Raw genomic sequence first — 19,854 nt, 5'->3', positions numbered from 1 at the left:
ATGTAGGATGCTTGTTTTTTGTCTACTTATTGAATAGGATTTTTTAAAACGTTGTCATCTAAATGGAATCATCTAAAACAACACTCTTTATAGCATTTTAGTTCCATTACCATTACATAAACATGTTTTGCTTATTGCTTAAAAGATTAAAGCATATACAACAAACATGACTACAATACACACAATCAAATTTTTGAAGCAACGTAGTGCTTGAATCTCTTTCTCACAACAATCGATCATGGCTTTGAGTACTCTAATCTCCTTCTCATATCCTTGTGCAACAGCTTTTATGCCTTCTATTTCACTTCCATAGCTATTCATTGCTAGACTCTTCATCCCAGCTTCCACATCATGTAAACCTTTCTCTAAGCTTCCCACATCTACTTGTATCTTCTCAACAACACTCTCAACCTCTTCCATCTCTTCCACCATAGACAAATCAGTCCATTTGAACAAATGACCACTATTCTCCTTTGAGCCATAAGGACAACAATGAAATATCCTCCCTGGATTCTTCAATGTTTCAGAAGTCTTGATTACAGATCCTGCACCACATCTACATTTTCTAGCTATCCCTCTTTCTTGTCCACGACGTGTGAAGCTCGCTTTCAACCCTTCGCCAAATTACCAAATCAAAATTCGCTTATATATTATCGAAATTGAATAACTCAAATCAACCAAACAAAAATTATTACTTACCAGAATTAGATGATGAAGACATTGGATGCTACTAAGTGGGATTGAACCGAAATTGAAAACGCCCAAATTCTAGGGTTCTTCCGCCGCGAGAGAGAGTGTCAAGAGAGAGGAAGAGAGATTTGAGAGAGAAATTAAAAAGACGTCGTTTTGGCCAAAAATTTTGATTCTCAATTTTTCCAAAACGACATCGTCTGAACCACTACGCACACGTGGTATCCATATCAGCTTGATTAAACGGAAGCTTAACAGAGTTACGCCATAAACACGTTTTTGTATGTTATGGCAAAACATTTAAACTTGGGGTATTGATTTAGAAGTTGGGGTACGAAATTCAAATATTTGAAAACATAATGTATGTTTAGGCCCAATCAATAGTTAAATGTATGAATTCAATACAGTGCAATTGTGGGTGTATGAAAAAGCCGTTTTTCCTCTTAATATATAATTTTTAAGAATTTTAATATAATATTATTATTTATTTAAAAATTAAATTATAAAAAATGCAATCATTAACAATTTACCACCTGTCCAGCAAAGTTTATATGAAGTTTTAAAGTAAGAACTGTTTTTTTTGAATCTTTTCTCATCTTTTATTATTATTTAATTAAAAAATCCTTTAGATATCATCGGTACACATAGTCTATAGTTGTATTTTTTCGTTGTGTACTTTCATTAAATAAAATTTATTTTTAAAAAAAAAAATCAGTGGTTGAGCTTCTTAAAAAATCCATTTGTTAATTCTAAATATGTATTTCTTACTAACAATTGTATTCAAAAATTCACATCTTATGAAATTTATATATTTAACTTCTTTATAAACTTTTTTTTATATACAAATTGTTTTACTTTATACTGAATGAAAAAATTTCATCGTCATTCTTTACTTTCTAGATTAATCATTAAAAAAATTATTTTAATTTTAAAAAAGTACAACTAATTCTTGATTTTTGACGAATCAATGTAACTTTTGGTTTATTTTATAAACCATTGTAACCTTTATTTTAATTAACAAATCATCCGACCTATGGTATATTTGATACATACAGTATAATTTTCATAATTGCTTTTAAATTTTTTAATTATTAACCAACTAACGGCTGCGTTTTTTTGTTGCAACCTTTTACAAACTGATTCTAAAAATCAAGGGTTCCATCTTTTCTAAAAGTTGCATCTGTTCATTTAAAACATGTATTCTTGTTAACTATTGTGCTTATTCAAAAATTCACATTTTTTGAAGTTTATATATTTACTTTTTGTCTTGAGACAGATTTTTTTTTCTGTTTATAATGTATCAAAATAATTCATCTCATTCTTTACTCTCTAAATTATTCATTAAAGCACATTATTTTAAATTTAGAGATATACCACTAGTTCTTATCTTTGACGAATCATTGCAGCTTTCAGTTTATTTTATACTAAGATTTAACTAGGAGAACTATTTTATATATAATTTTTCTGTATTTTGTTATATAAATAGTAGAGAGAGTTTTCTTTGACTTTTAGTATTGATGCTACAATGTTATACATATTTTGGTGTTTTTTGTAATAATTAATAGTATTTGTTATTGAGCTTATGTGAGTTGAATTTGAAAGAATTATATGTTATTTGAATACTTTATTATAATAAAACTGTGATTTGGTAGACAGTTCTGCAATTCTTCTTAAGATTTCTCCAAGTAACATAAACATGTACCTTCAGTAAAAAAAAACTCATTAGTAACAGAAGCAAATGAAGTCAATGTCGAAAATAATAATGAATTTATAAAAAATATGATTACAACATCATTACCTAGCATTTAGATTAGTTACGACGTACGTTTTTTTTTTTTTGAATTTAATGTTAAATTATATTCAAAAGAAAATAAACGTTTTACAAAGCTGTTGATAAAACCATTTCAAAAGAATAAACATATGGAATCATAAGATTAAAGCTAGTAAAATCTTGCTGCAAACCAGGCTTGGATGTTTATGTCATCTCCAGTTCTAAGATTGCTTAGCCGATTGCGGACTGTTTTGTCAATGAGCGTGAGTAACCTCGCCTCCGTAACGGGTTGTTCACCATGGCGCCGGGCATTTCTCTCTAACCATATTGAGTGAAGAGTGTTATGAAAAGCATAGCCGACGAGAAGTTGTGTGGTCTTGTCAAGCACTTTGCTTCCGAGTAGAGCCATAATCTCTTTCCAGTCTGTGGTATACTTATGTAGCAAGAGCTTCTTTGCCAGAACCTCCCAAATGCGTTGTGAAAAAGTACACTAAAAAAAGAGATGTGCAGTTGTTTCCATTGAGTTGCTGCAGAGCACACAATTGGTATTAGCCCCTGAATTCCATCTCTGCAATTTGTCTCCTGTGGTGAGCCTGTTTTTTACCACAAGCCAATTGAGAAAAGCAAACTTCGGTGTAGCATAAGGTGACCAGATCACTTTGTAGCCCTCGAGAGTTGGATGGGGAGACCGTATGAAAGACCAAGTGTCTTTAGTTACAAACTCTGCGCGGTAGCAATCATTCATCCCCTTCCAGAGAGCCTTGTCATGAACAACCTCATTTCTAGATAGCTTGTGCTTGAGGATCTCTGCCTCAACTTGGTTTAGCAGAGCTTGTCTATGTTTTCTCTGTCGAGTCATAGTCATGACGTCTGCCATTGTGCTCGAAGAAGAAATTCCGAGAGCAATAATTCCTCTGTCCCCTAGTCGCTCATGAATACATCCCAAAACACTCCAATTATCAAACCAAAAAGATGTGGACTCCCCATTATGGACTTCCATTCGAAAGAACGGCTTCGCTATGGTCCTGTATTTGAGAAGTTTCCTCCAAATCCAAGAACCGTTCGCAGTAGTTTCTTGTTCTGTCCACAAGGAGCCTTACGGATGAGATGTCGTTTCACCCAGTTCACCCATAACGTCTTTCTTGCAGAGAGAATTCGCCAAATCAGCTTGAGAACACACACTTTGTTTGCTTCTTCTATTGACCGCAAGCCTAATCCTCCCTCCTTTTTAGACAAACAGACTTTTGACCAAGCAACCTTTGCTTTCTTAGGGTTTAAAGAAGGACCATCCCATAAGAAAGCAGAGCATAACTTGTCAATCTCTCGTACACATGCCTTTGGAAGTCTAAAAGCTGACATCCAAAAGTTTGTAAGACTGAAAATCACAGACTGGATAAGCTGAAGCCTCCCCGCAAATGACAACGACTGAGCCGTCCAAGAGTTGATCTGCGATCTAATCTTTTCCAATAAAGGAAGATAGTCTACAGCGGACATTCTTTTGGTTAGCAACGGTAACCCGAGATAACGAACAGGAAGTGTGCCGTAAGCAAAGGGGAATTGGTGTAGAATCTCATCTTTTAATTCTGATGAAACACCAGCCATGTAAAGCGTTGACTTCTCAAGACTGATGTTGAGGCCAGAGTGAGTAGCAAAATCCGCAAAAACCTCCAAAGCACCCTCAATTGATCGTTTTGTACCATCTGTAAAGACCATCATGTCATCTGCGAAACATAAATGGGTGAGGTTCATTGTTTTACAGTTAGGATGTAGTCCAAATTTCTTTTGCTGAGCTGCTATATCCAACTTTCGGGAGAGGACGTTCATACAGATCAAAAATAAGTAGGGGCTCAAAGAACAGCCTTGACGAAGACCCCTCTGACTATTGAAATAACCCGCAAGTTCACCATTGACTTGTACAGAAAAAGAAGCAGATGTGATACATGTTTGGATCCACTTAACATATATATCCGGGAAATCTAGAGCTTGAAGCGTGTTAAGGAGGAAACCCCACTGCACAGAATCAAAAGCTTTGGATATATCTATCTTCATAGCACATCGAGGAGATACCGATTCCTTGTGATAATCTTTGACCAATTCTGAAGCTAGGAGAATGTTTTCCATCAACAATCTGTCCTTGATGAAAGCAGACTGGTTTGAACTTATGAATCTGGGCAGGATCATCTTGAGCCTATTAGCAAGTATTTTGGAGATGATTTTATATAAGACATTGCAGCAAGATATTGGTCTATAATCTTTCATAGTTGTTGAGTCCTTCTTTTTTGGGATTAGGGCCAGTATGGTGGAGTTAACACCCTTTGGTAAGAAACCCGTCTGGCAAAAAGACTGAATGGCGACAACACAATCTGCTCCTATAACCGACCATGATTCTTTGAAGAACCCATCAGGCCCTGGAGACTTATTTGCTGGCATAGCAAAAAGGACTATTTTTATCTCGTCCGCTGTAAGCTCACGTGTGAGTAGGTTCATATCATTCTCATCACATCTGAAATCCGAGATGTCTGTTAGTTCCTCTAAAGACCATTCAACATAATCTGTAGGCGAGGAAGTAAGAAAATTCTTAAAATATCTTTCAGCTTCAATTTTGATCTGAGCCTGTGTCTTGATTACTCTCCCATCGTCACACTTAACCTCTTTGATATTGTTCCTAGACTCCCTTATTTTTGCGGAGGCGTGGAAAGCTTTGTTATTCTGATCACCAATCCGGAGCCAATGTAACTTAGCTTTCTGTTGCAGAAAACGTTCTTCAATGTCAGCCAATTTCAACCAATTTGCATATGTTGTAGCCTCTGCATCAATAGCTTGCGACGAGGGGAACTGCATTGTTTTTTCTCGAGCTTCACATAAACCTTTGAACGCCGCTTTTGTACGACTGGTGATGTTACTTACCATTTGTTTGCCTAAGCGTCTAAATAGCGGCTTTAGACCTTTGAGGGATTTTGAAAAACGATACATTNAGACTGGTTTGAACTTATGAATCTGGGCAGGATCATCTTGAGCCTATTAGCAAGTATCTTGGAGATGATTTTATATAAGACATTGCAGCAAGATATTGGTCTATAATCTTTCATAGTTGTTGAGTCCTTCTTTTTTGGGATTAGGGCCAGTATGGTGGAGTTAACACCCTTTGGTAAGAAACCCGTCTGGCAAAAAGACTGAATGGCGACAACACAATCTGCTCCTATAACCGACCATGATTCTTTGAAGAACCCATCAGGCCCTGGAGACTTATTTGCTGGCATAGCAAAAAGGACTATTTTTATCTCGTCCGCTGTAAGCTCACGTGTGAGTAGGTTCATATCATTCTCATCACATCTGAAATCCGAGATGTCTGTTAGTTCCTCTAAAGACCATTCAACATAATCTGTAGGCGAGGAAGTAAGAAAATTCTTAAAATATCTTTCAGCTTCAATTTTGATCTGAGCCTGTGTCTTGATTACTCTCCCATCGTCACACTTAACCTCTTTGATATTGTTCCTAGACTCCCTTATTTTTGCGGAGGCGTGGAAAGCTTTGTTATTCTGATCACCAATCCGGAGCCAATGTAACTTAGCTTTCTGTTGCAGAAAACGTTCTTCAATGTCAGCCAATTTCAACCAATTTGCATATGCTGTAGCCTCTGCATCAACAGCTTGCGACGAAGGGAACTGCATTGATTTTTCTTGATCTTCACATAAACCTTTGAACACCGCTTTTGTACGACTGGTGATGTTACTTACCATTTGTTTGCCTAAGCGTCTAAATAGCGGCTTTAGACCTTTGAGGGATTTTGAAAAACGATACATTACAGACGTTGAGTGAAATAATTGGGGTGACCGCTGCCAGAGTTCCCGAAGTTGTGAAAGGTAATCCGGGTGATTTGTAACAACATTGACAAACTTAAATGGCTTATGCACTCTCTGTTCTTCCTCAGTAATGCTAAACCGACAACGCAGATGATCTGAGCAACCGCCTGGTTCAAACACAGAATATGATTGATCATAGCGTTGGAGCCAGTACTGATTGACCAATACCCGATCCAGCTTCTTGCAAATAACTCCATCATGGCGTTTGTTACTCCAAGTATAATGTGGTCCCTGGTAAGCCATATCACTAAGTTCACAATCTCGTACCAAATCTTGAAAGTCCCGCGTACCTGCTGAAACAAATGGCGAGGAATCATGTAGAGAATGATCATCAATGTCTAAACTTTCGTTGAAATCTCCACAAATTAGCCATGGTTTGTGGTGTAAGAGAGGCGAGTTTTGATGAAACCGCAAATCACTCCAAAGTACCTTACGGTCTGCAACAAGATTAGATCCATATATAAAGGAAACAAAAAACTCCTGCTGATTTTCAATACAGACCGAGAATGTAATCAGCTGAAATGATTTGTAAATTGGAGTGACTCTGACATTGTTCTTCCAAACAATCCAAATCATACCCAAACGATGCTCCTCATAATTAGTAAGCACAGACCAGTCTGCAAAAACAAAGTTAAATACTCGTGTTGCTCTTCTTTCTTTAATTTTTGTTTCAATTAGACAACCAAAATCAAAGTTTCCGCGAGCCAACCACTCTCGCACCACACGTTGCTTCTCTTTCTTATTGAAACCTCGGATGTTCCAAAAGAAACCCGACATCAGAGATTTTTTTGGGAGTTACGTGTCTTCAGAGTACTAGGGTGTTGAATCCTAGAGCTCTGCTGACCAGTTACTGAGATATACTTGTGTCCCTCCTTTGAAGCTCGTGGTAGAGAAGGGCGCAACGTGTTTCCTTGTTGTTCCAACTCTACTCGTTCCTCAAGGCGAATAGAACCCTCTGTAGAGACCCCCACATCAATATCTGCAGATAAGTTCTCACGTTCATCGTCCCCTTGATCCACCTCTGAGTTGATGTCCTCACCTTTTTCTCCCTTATCACTAAGACAAGAAAAAGAATTGGACATAATAGAGAGTTCTGGATTATGCTGATTCACCGGTTTCCCGGGACTGCGGAGAATCTTAGACGGAGTACACCATCCCACATCCGTATTCTGACCCACAATACCAATATCCTGAGCTCCAGTATCGAGCACTTCCTTATCACCCACGACACCAAGTGCCTTTGTTGGTACATCTTCTTTACCAGACAGAACCTGTATTGTGTTCACATCGACCGTTGCGGGTTGTAACACTGCAGATAGAAACATAACTAACCACTGCCGGGACAATAGCAGTCCTTTTTGCCAAGCATTCAGAGCTGAGATGACCCCATTTGGAACAGTCGATACACCTGGGAGGTAACCAGGGATAAACAAACTCCACAATAGTATCCCCACCTTTACCTGACTTAAAAGACATGTGTTTTGGCAAACTCTTTGTGAGATCCACCTCCACAAAAATATTTGCCTCATCAAAGGATTTACATGCTTCTGTTTCAGCGTGTAAACGCTTTGACGTACCCAAAGGANACCCAAACGATGCTCCTCATAATTAGTAAGCACAGACCAGTCTGCAAAAACAGAGTAAATACTCGTGTTGCTCTTCTTTCTTTAATTTTTGTTTCAATTAGACAACCAAAATCAAAGTTTCCGCGAGCCAACCACTCTCGCACCACACGTTGCTTCTCTTTCTTATTGAAACCTCGGATGTTCCAAAAGAAACCCGACATCAGAGATTTTTTTGGGAGTTACGTGTCTTCAGAGTACTAGGGTGTTGAATCCTAGAGCTCTGCTGACCAGTTACCGAGATATACTTGTGTCCCTCCTTTGAAGCTCGTGGTAGAGAAGGGCGCAACGTGTTTCCTTGTTGTTCCAACTCTACTTGTTCCTCAAGGCGAATAGAACCCTCTGTAGAGACCCCCACATCAATATCTGCAGATAAGTTCTCACGTACATCGTCCCCTTGATCCACCTCTGAGTTGATGTCCTCACCTTTTTCTCCCTTATCACTAAGACAAGAAAAAGAATTGGACATAATAGAGAGTTCTGGATTATGCTGATTCACCGGTTTCCCGGGACTGCGGAGACTCTTAGACGGAGTACACCATCCCACATCCGTATTCTGACCCACAATACCAATATCCTGAGCTCCAGTATCGAGCACTTCCTTATCACCCACGACACCAAGTGCCTTTGTTGGTACATCTTCTTTACCAGACAGTACCTGTATTGTGTTCACATCGACCGTTGCAGGTTGTAACACTGCAGACACATTATCTGTTTCCGTAGAACCAGAACTAACCACTGCCGGGACAATAACAGTCCTTTTTGCCAAGCATTCAGAGCTGAGATGACCCCAGTTGGAACAGTCGATACACCTGGGAGGTAACCAGGGATAAACAAACTCCACAATAGTATCCCCACCTTTACCTGACTTAAAAGACATGTGTTTTGGCAAACTCTTTGTGAGATCCACCTCCACAAAAATATTTGCCTCATCAAAGGATTTACATGCTTCTGTTTCAGCGTGTAAACGCTTTGACGTACCCAAAGGACTCGTGATTGCACTGAGCACCTTCCAAGAAAAATACTTAGGAGGAACATTTTTGACAACAACCCACATTTGAACCGTTTGGAGACCTTCTTGCGTTGTGTCAGTAATCGGCGTCCATTTTGTAAGGACCACTGGAACACCACAAAGATTCCACATTCCTCTCTTCAACACACGCAACCTGGTTTTCTCATCCTTGATTCGAAATTTCACTGTGGTTTTATCCACCGCATAGACATCAATTTTCATCGTTTTATCACCCAAGGTCCAAATCTTGTTAACCTAGGCATGGATACCTCCCACAAAGGGAGCCTTGGCTAAAAATTTACCAATGAGAAAGTCTTCCCATAGGGGCTGTGCTTCCTCAAAAATTTTATATGGTATCCGCACAGTCGGCATACCATCAACCTCTTCAATAGCCAATTCCACTCGTTCCATCTCCTCTGATTCCTTTACCATCGAAACCCATGATCGTTGTTTCGTAGGTAGAACCCCACCTGGCTGTACCATGTTCGCCACAACTTGCGTTTCCACCCCCTTCTGCTGATCTTCCTTCCCAATTTTAACAGACACCGTACCTTCACAACTAGCAAGATCTGACATCATAGTCGTACCATCACCAGCCTTGCTGATCTCACCATCTTCTGTCTCCACTCTCTCTACCACCGCACTCCGATCCAACGAAACATCAGCCCCCGGCGGAATAGCCTCCGGTGGCATCAGAACTTGCGAAAGAAGCAAAAAACCCTAGATCGCCGTTTTTTCACCCTCAGAGCTAAAAAACCACGTACGGTTTCACACTATAATTTATGCTCATGCAATTACTCTTGGTTTGCTTTTGTGATGTAGAAGATGTGTTTATCGGGTTTAGTGAGATTAGATGCACTAAATGAGAAATATTTATAGTGTCTTAAGAAGATAGGATTTTCTTTTAGTGAGTAGAAAAAATATTGGTGAGCAAGTATACAATATTTTTAAAATAGATATATATATATATATATATATATATATTTTAAAAATAGTTGAGTAATAAAGAAAAATTAGCTATAAAATATCTTAATAATTTGCTCATGTTTTTATGAGTGTGACTGTGTGAGTGAATATTCTCCAAAATTTCCAATTGCAATTCAAAGTCAAAATTATTATACCATATTTGTACAAATTTGATGTGTATATAAATTGAAATGATAACATCTATATTTAGCTGTTAGAATCAAGTCTTGTAATGCAATCGGATGATTATTATTTTTTTGCTGAAAAATCTTACCAAAAAGATCACAATTTTTTTTCACTAAAACATTTAAATTCCCTTTATAATAAAACGGAAGTACACAAAATTGTTTTGTAGACTATATAATTTTAATAAGTTGGTTACAAATAAGTTATACATTAATTGATAGATTAATTGGTTACAAATAGGTTATACCGAAAATCTTAAAGAGAATATTCTAAAGAATCATATCATCTAACTTACCATATTAATTTTTTTATTAAATTATTCATCAAAATAAAATCTTTTAATATCTAAATTAACATGTTAATTTGTTAATTATCATTATACTTCACCTCTAATTTTTATATATGATTCTATTTTGTGAACCAAATAAATTATCATATTATTTATTATAATTAGAAAATAGTTTTATTTCCGGATATAATATAAATTGAATTTTAAATATAAATTGTTCACTCTATAAAATATTCAAGCTTTAGTAATATTATTTTTTAAAAATAATATCTATTGAATTAAATTTTTTTACTGAGTAACGGGTCAAAATTTGACTATTTAAATTCAATTTCATATTTTTATTGAATTTTATAATTTTATATAATATAATAAACTTTAAATAATTTATTTTGAAATATTTTTAATATATTAAAACTTGATATAAAATTTGGAACTATAAACACTCTAAATTGATTTGTTATAGCAATATCAATAATATGTCACTATAATATAAAAGAATTTCAGGAAACCAAGTATATTAAAATAAAAAGTATAACAATATATTAAATTACTCATAATATAATAATTCGCTTTTTAAAAACAAAATTTACAAAATTATGTCTTATAATGACATTCAAGTCATGATGTAGAATATACATTGTTGAAATAACTTCACATATATAACCTAATACAATATATTAAAATTTTATTTTAAAATATAAAATATAAAAAGAAAATTAAAAAATAAAATTTTATCAATGTTATAGCACGAGTACTTATCTAGAATCATTAACAATATAAAACTTAGTCTTTTTCAAGACATCATATTTAACGTATGATTTGATTGCATGATGTTCTGTCTAAAAAGACAAAGACACTATCGTTCAGACATTAACAGTAACAACACCACTCTTTAATCTTCTTTTCACCATCTTCACTCATCTCTCCATACCTCTAATCCAATCATCAACATTGGATTCGGAAATCGCGTTCGACAAATCTCCGTTTTATCGAGTCTACAAGAGTGGTCGCATCGAGCGTCTCACAGGTGAAACAACCGTCCCACCGTCACTTACCCCACAGAACGGCGTCGTCTCCAAAGACGTCGTCTACTCGTCGGAGAAAAACCTCTCCGCCCGCGTCTACCTCCCGGAGAAAGTCTCCGACACAAAGCTCCCAATCCTCATCTACTTCCATGGTGGTGGTTTCATCATAGAGACAGCTTTTTCTCCTACTTACCACAATTTCCTCACCTCCACCGTCACCGCCGCCAACTGCTCAGCGATCTCAGTCGATTACCGCCGCGCACCAGAGTTTCCGATTCCGATCCCGTACGAAGATTCATGGGATTCTCTCGAATGGATCTTCACTCATCATATCACCGGATCCGGGTCGGAAACTTGGATAAACAAACACGGCGATTTCAACAAAGTGTTTCTCGCCGGAGATAGCGCCGGTGGGAACATAGCTCATCATCTCACGGTCCGAGCGAAAAAAAGAGAGACTTTTCGATTCTTTGATCTATGGGATGATCTTGATTCATCCGTATTTTTGGGGGAAGACTCCAATAGATGAGTTTGAGGTTAGAGATGATATAAGAAGCCAAAAGATTGAAAGAAGTTGGGGAATCGCGAGTCCGAATAGTAAAGACGGAGTTGATGATCCGTTGATCAATGTGGTCGGATCAGAAGACTCTGATTTATCAGGGTTAGGCTGTGGAAAGGTCCTGGTTATGGTAGCTGCAGATGATCAGTTAGTGAGACAAGGTTTTTGTTACGCGGCCAAGCTGAAGAAGAGTGGATGGGATGGTGAAGTTGAGGTCATGGAGACTAAAGATGAAAGCCATGTTTTTCATTTGAAGGATCCTAAGAGTGATAATGCTCGTCAAGTTGTGATGAAACTTGCTGAGTTTATTAACTAACGTGGTTGGTTTCATGATATTATTGATACCGATCTCCTAAATTTATATGTATGTACTAGGGAAATATTGGACACTAAAGTGTGGAATTTGGGAAGCATGTTTTTAATTTGAATATGCGACAGACTTATTAATATACATCAAACTATATTCATATTTACATATATATATATATATATATATGTGTGATGTAGGGTCATTGATCAAACAAGTTCCAAAGATGAAATAGATGATATAGATGAATGGACGTGTTAGTTGTGGAAGCTGTAGTTGTAGAGGTGATGTCTGTGAAGGCTAAGGTGGTATTGGTCACATAGGTCGGGACGATAAAAATCTTTATCTAGTGATTTCTAGTGGGCTGGCTAGTCTTTCACTAGGGATTTTTCTCCTATTTTATTTCTCTCTTTTATTTGGGGTTTTCTTTTTTATTTTATTTCTTCCTTTTTATTATGAGATTTTTTTCCATTCTATCTCTTCCTTTATTAGGATATTACTTTCTACTTTTTTTTTATCAAATATGTTTTCTCATTTTATTGATTCCTCTTATTAGGGGATTCTTTTCATTCTATTTCTCTTTTATTTGGGTTTTCTTTTTCCATTTTATCTTTTTTTTCCCTTTTATTATGAGATTTTTTTTCCATTTTATTTTTTCCTTTATTAGGATATTACTTTCTACCTTTTTTTTATCAAATTTTTTTTCTTATTTTATTGATTCCTCTCATTAGGGGAATTTTCTCCCATTTTATTTCTCTCTTTTATTTGGGTTTTCTTTTTATTTTATTTCTTCCTTTTATTATGAGTTTTTTTTTCCATTCTATTTCTTCTTTTATTAGGATATTACTTTCTACTTCTTTTTTTTATCAAATCGTTTTTTTTTTCATTTTATTGATTCCTCTTATTAGACGAATTTTCTCTCTTTTATTTGGGTTTTCTTTTTCAATTTTGTTTCTTTCTTTTATTATGAGATATTTTTCCATTCTATTTCTTCCTTCATTAGGATATTACTTTCTACTTTTTTTTTATCAAATTTTTTTCTCATTTTATTGATTCCTCTTATTAGGCAATTTTTCTCCCATCTTATTTCTTCCCTCTATTAGGAGATTTTCCCCCTCCCCCCATTTTATACAAAAAGTTAAATACTTATATTTTTCTCTTAAAGAAAACGATACACACTTGTTTTTTCATTGTTGTCAAACATCTATATCATCAATGTTTTTACTTTTTGTTGTTGTTAATGTCTGAACCGTTGGATATTCAAGAATATTGACAAAAACAAAAATGATATATGAAGACACTTGGGTTCCTATTTCTGAATCATGCCTTAGGTCCACTCTCAGCCCAGAGTTTCAAGTGATCATGAAAAGCTGTTTACTTTTACCAGCTTATGAACTGTCTTTATATACTAACCGTGTAAAAATGTTTTTGCAGCCACTTACCTCTTCCTAGACGCTAGTTCTATCACTCCCAAAGCGGTCAGGTGATTCAAATTCCGTAACCAACTTCTTTTGCATATTCTTTGACATGCAGGTTATGATATTTCTCATCAACTCGTGGATATACTTAATTGGTCCCAATTCACGATACTCTTATAATTCCTTTTCTCATTCAAATTTGAATATTAGTTAGTTAATTGTGTCCATGTTATCTTCGTTTTATTGTCACTAACCAAAATTTTTTGTTACAAAGCCAATAATACTTGATGAAGTAGTCTCTGACCGAGATAGCGAAAATAAAACCGATAGTGAGGCTGAGGCTGAGACTGAGACTAAGGCTCCAAATCTTGTATATTTCATAGTTTATAAAACAATCAACAACAAAAATGATATATGAAGACACTTGCTAGTGACTTTTGAAATTTTGTAAAAACTGCAGATGATTGATGATTCTATGAAAGAGAATGAAATTATGGAGATATTCATTCAATTTTGGAACTCTTTTTTGAAAAAGAATAGGTAACATTAATTTTTATGTTGAACTTAACGTCCATTTTTATGTCTTGATTAATAGTTTTGGATAAGATTTTTTTTGGTCAAATCAAAATTATAAATTATGTTGCAGGGTTCTAGCAGATCCTCATATTCCATGGACATGTGAAGAATTTCCGGAATTATACAACAAAGAGTTGCAAGATAACTCAAAACTTGACATGTAAGTATTATCACTCCAAAATTCTATAAATACACCAACATATATCTATATATATATATATATTATTTGACTGAATATCTCCATAATTTGTATTGGTTATGTGACTTCTGCTTTATAGTATATATATATATATATGTTGGTGTATTTATAGAATTTTGGAGTGATAATACTTAAATGTCGAGTTTTATGTTATCGTGCAACTCTTTCTTGTATAATTTTTAAAATTCTTCACATGCTCAAGAAATATAAGCATCTTCGAGAACCCTGCAACATAATTTATAATTTCTATTTGACCAAAAAAGTTCTTAGCCAAAACCATTAATCAAGACATAACAATGAACGTTAAGTTCAACGAAAAAATTAATCTTACCTATTGTTTTTTACAAAAGAGTTACTCAATTGAATGAATATCTTCATAGTTTCATTCTCTTTCATAGAATCATCAATCATCTGTAGTTTTTATAAAATTTCAAAAATCACTAGCAAGTGTCTTCATATACCATTTTTGTTGTTGTTTGTTTTATAAACCATGTAATATACAAGATCTGGAGCCTTACTCTCAGTCTCAGTATCAGCCTCACTGTCGGCTTTATTTTCGCTATCTCGGTCAGAGATTACTTCATCTAGTATCATTGGCTTTGTTACAAAAATATTTTGGTTAGTGACAATAAAACAAAGACAACATGGATACAATTAACTAACCAATATTCAAATTTGAATGAGAGAACGAATGATAAAAGTATCGTGAATTGGGACCAATTTAGTATATCCAAGAGTTGATGAGAAATATCATAACGTGCATGTCAAAGAATATGTAAAAGAAGTTGGTTAAGGAATTTGAATCACCTGACCGCCTTGGGAGTGATAGAACTGGCATCTAAGAAGAGGTAAGTGGCTGCAAAAACATTTTTACACGGTTAGTATATAAAGACAATTCATAAGATGGTAAAATTAAACAGCTTTTCATGATCAGTTGATACTCAGGGCTGAGGGTGGACCTAAGGCATGATTCAGAAATAGGAACCCTAGATTTATTAGCAAAGAAAAAAATATATACAAAAACTTATGTTATAAGATATAATCTGATGATGGAATATATGTGAAAATCTGATGATGAAAATATAGTATAATAGTTTTATAAGAGGTATATATGTATATATATTTTTGGTCTATACCACTATACCAAAAATAAAATAAAGATATTTAAGATTGTGTTATCTATAAAAGATTTGTTTATTTAGCTATATCGAATCTAATAACTCTAAAGTTTTAAAAATATAAATCAAATGAATTATGTAAATTGTATATTAAATAAAATAAAAATGATATTTTTAATAAGAAAGCTTTTTTTTTGTTGAAGATTTTTTTTTTTAAAAGGACATTCAATAAAAAAAAAGTTAAAACGAAGGGTATCCAAAAAGTTTTCTAGAAAATCATTGTTGGAGTCAACACAAAAAATAGAGACCCATAATATACAAAATTTTGAACAATAGAGACATATAAAATTGAGGATCTAAAATTCAGTTTCGAAAGCGGGGCTTTTTAAACACCATAATTCCACATCTATCAACACAACAAATCTTGTAGTCTTTGATCGCGTAGCAGGAAAAATTTTAGCTTCTGTTGTGACCATAGCAGTAGCAGGGACGACCTCAACTTTTGTTGTAACCGTAATGGTAGCGGAAACGATCGTAGCTTCTGTTGTGACCGTAATGGTAGCAGGCACGATCTCATCTTTTGTTGTGACCGTAATAGGATCCATTATAACAACTAGCCATAGGATTTGGTTATTTCGGTGAATTCGGTTTGATTTTTTTAGTTTTTCGATTTTTTTAAGTTTTGAAAATCTATCCAAATTTAACCGAACTTTATTTCGGTTCGGTTAACTCATTTTAAATTTTCAAAACCGAAAATTAACCATTTTAAAAAAAATCTTGTTTTTCGGTTTAATCAGGGATAATTTTGGTTTTTTCGGTTTTTCGGATTATTTCAATTATTTTGTTTTTTCGGTTAGTTTGGTTATTTTATGGATAAATTTTGGTTTTGTAGATTTTTCTTAAACTAAAAATTAATTGATAACCGAACCAAAAATAATCGAAATATTTTGGGTTTTTTTAAAAAAAAAAATTTCTACCGATTGGTTCAGCCACCATAGCCTAAACCGAACCAAACACCCAAAATATCGGTTTGGTTGGTTCAGTTATTTTGGTTTGTTTATAATCTCAGGCCTAATAACAACAAAGGACGTTGGATCTACAAGACAAATATTTTTATATTATTATATTTGAAACTGAAAAATCAAGATCATCTAAGAAGGAAATGAAAATTGAATATAGCATTATTATGATGAATGTTTTTAAAAAAAAAACAAAACAAATGAGGAGGAGCCAAAAATGCTCTCTCTTTTTTTTTTAATGGTTTCTCACCAACTGTTGTTATCTACATCAAAGCATAGCTCACCTTATATATACAATTTATTTGTATTTTACAGGTCAATAACATTATATATATATATATATATGTTAATGTTATATAAGGTATTCAAATATTCAAAAATAAAAAGTCATCTATATGAGTTAATATTGTTTTGTATCTATGACTAATATTATTTTTTGGTAAATATATAAGTTAGATTCGTTGAACAGATGAGTTAGATGTGTTATCTAGATGGATTAAAATTAATTAAGAGAGCGATTCGACTGTTAAGGAGTGAACAAAGCTATACCATCTGTTAACCACAAGGTTGTGCCTTTATATAGTATGCTACTAGAAAGAAAGAACGAAAAAAAAAACTTACAAAAAACCACTCTCACTTGATAGGGAGGCATCCTTATTGACGGGGGCAAGTGAAGTCCTAAAACAACAACATGGATGACAGTTTTTAGAAACAAAAATGAAAATTAGCTTATTTTCTTGAACATTATTTGTTGCTTAAGTCAAAATGAAAATAAGGCTACACAATTGGTCAAATTAAGAATCTAATGCTCGAGAAAGAGAGTGTCAAGTACTTATGGAGATTAAAATGAATGTTTGAGTAAACTTAACGTAGAGTTGGCGTAGAGGCATTGAAACATTTTCGAAAAGCATGTATGGCTGGATAGACCATGTCAAAAAGAATGGTCATATGGATGATGAACTGAACAAGAATCTAGTTAGACACCGTAGGTAATGTATGGCCGTGTGGGGGAGACACAAATGTATGAAACATAAGAAAAGTATCGTCCTCCCCTTTTCTAGATCCATCAAAGGGATATGGATGTTTTTCTATTATAGTATGAGGACTGGTTGATAGTCGGATCAATTTGTCCTAATTAGTTATTGGATCATGAGCAATTGACTACATAGTGCTTTTGGAGTACGGGAGATGACTTGTAACTCGGGCATTGCTAACCAGCATATGTAACACGTCAGATTCTCACATCTATCAAGATATAGTGCAGTTAGCACTCGTGACCTAAAACATGTACATGTTAATTACAAGGTAACATCTTTTTGTACCATTGTTCACGTAAATCATATACATATTAATTAACAATTATTTTCAATGATAGAGAAACACATTCTTACTATTGTACTAATAAGTGTATTAAATGACAATATTCGAAAGTGTAACCCTCGCGAACTAAAACTCGGAGTTTTGGGGGTGGATTTTTCTGGTTCGACCAGAATGTTGTAATCGTCGATTTGGTTCGGTTTGGTTTTGGGAAACCATTGAACCGGGTTACTTAAGTGTTTGTCGACGAAAGGAAGGGTTTTTGGTTTGTCTTTGTCGCCGTTTAACGTTTTTGAGAGTCAAAGGGAGAAAACTTTGTTCTTGAGCTTTTGAGAGAGATTTGTGAGATTCATTGCTGTTTCTTGAGAGATCCAAGGCTGGGAAGGAGTTAGAAGCTTGCTAGGAAGGTTGGATTCGTTGCTGTTGGTCTGAATCTTCCTGCAAAGAGGTGAGTGCATGACCATGGCTAATCTAAGCCTTTGATGTCCTTGTTCTTGCTTGTTTGTTGTTGTTTTGTGTGTTTTTCTTGCTGGGATTGGATGCTACAGGTTCCTAAGGACGTATTTGGTCTGGATTTTGAGTATTGGACGATTTGGAAGAGGTTGGGAAGCGAGATTCGACTCTCGGCTTTGAGCGGATCGTGGTTGCAGAGGGAGTGTCGATCAACACCACTTGGTGTCGGTAGACACCAGCAAATTAGGCATCGATCGACACTGTGGGGTAGTGTCGGTCGACACCAAGGCCAGTGTCGGTCGACTCTCGGTTGGTGTCGGTCGACACCTCCCTTCCAGCGAGATGATGTTTGATTTCCTGGTTTGTTTGTCTTTTTTGTTTATTGTTTAGACCATTGGTATCATTGTTGCTTGTGTGTATAGCCCAGTAGATGAGAGGATTGTCTCACTGAGTGTTTATCAAATACTCATGCATCTCAATATGTGTTTGTGGTGCAGGTAAAGACAAAGTGTGATCGTGGAATCAAGGCGATGAAGAGGAGGATGTTCTAGGGACTCGATTGTATGTTGTCTAGCGTTGCTAGGTTGCTAGAGTTGGGTCTTTAGAAAACATTGTTTAGGTTGCCGGTTTCATGATTCATGATGTTTGATTATTGGATTGATGTTATGGATTATTATTAGTTATTTTATTATTAGATATTTATTGGTATTGTTATTTCCGCTGTTGGTTGTGGTTGTGGATGTGTGGCTAGTGGGTATTGGACCACTAGTTGTAGTTATTTGTTATTATTATTATTTATTATTTATTATTATTAAAAAAACGGGTGGGGTCGTTTCAGAAAGAAATAAATTAAGTTGTGTTTTGTTTTTTAAAGAATTCAACTGTTCACAAGAAAAGAAACTAAAGTCGATTTCGCTTATTTAGCTAGGGCATCAGCTTCCATATTGGCTGCCTTTGAGATAAAACGACGATGTTGAATTAAAGTCGATTTTGGTAGGGCAACAATTATACTATTTTAAAAAAACAACGTTTCTTAATTTAACGTATTTATTATTTAATGGTTTCAAATGAATCTAAGAAGTTGCAAAACGAGTTATATAAAGTAAGAGGTGGTACAAATAGTGATAATATATTTTCTCTGATTTAAACTAAGTGTCCTTTAAGGTTTTTACATACATATTAAGAAAACAAACAAATTTATGATTTACCAAAAACATTAATTATACATATATACTTTAAGATAAAATTAATATTTTTTCTTTTAGAATGATAGTGTATAATTTTCTTATAATATTCTATAAATTTTTTGAAAATGTTTAATTTAATATGTGTTTATTTATTTTATTTTGACATGTGTCAAATTCTCTAATCAATGGATTTGACACATGTCGCTATCATGTGAGTTAATTACTATAAAAACCAAATTTTATATAATAAGATATTGTTATTACCTTTAATTTAATT

General features: G+C 34.7%; 1 pseudogene; it reads left to right on the top strand.

The window, feature by feature from the left end:
* Nucleotides 10,116-12,421, top strand: LOC104728330 (annotated as a pseudogene).

The sequence above is a fragment of the Camelina sativa genome, chromosome 11, assembly GCF_000633955.1.
Source record: "Camelina sativa cultivar DH55 chromosome 11, Cs, whole genome shotgun sequence".
Classification (NCBI taxonomy): Eukaryota; Viridiplantae; Streptophyta; class Magnoliopsida; order Brassicales; family Brassicaceae; genus Camelina; species Camelina sativa.
The sequence above is the reverse complement of the archived record's forward strand: the minus strand, read 5'-3'. Positions and strand labels throughout refer to the sequence as shown.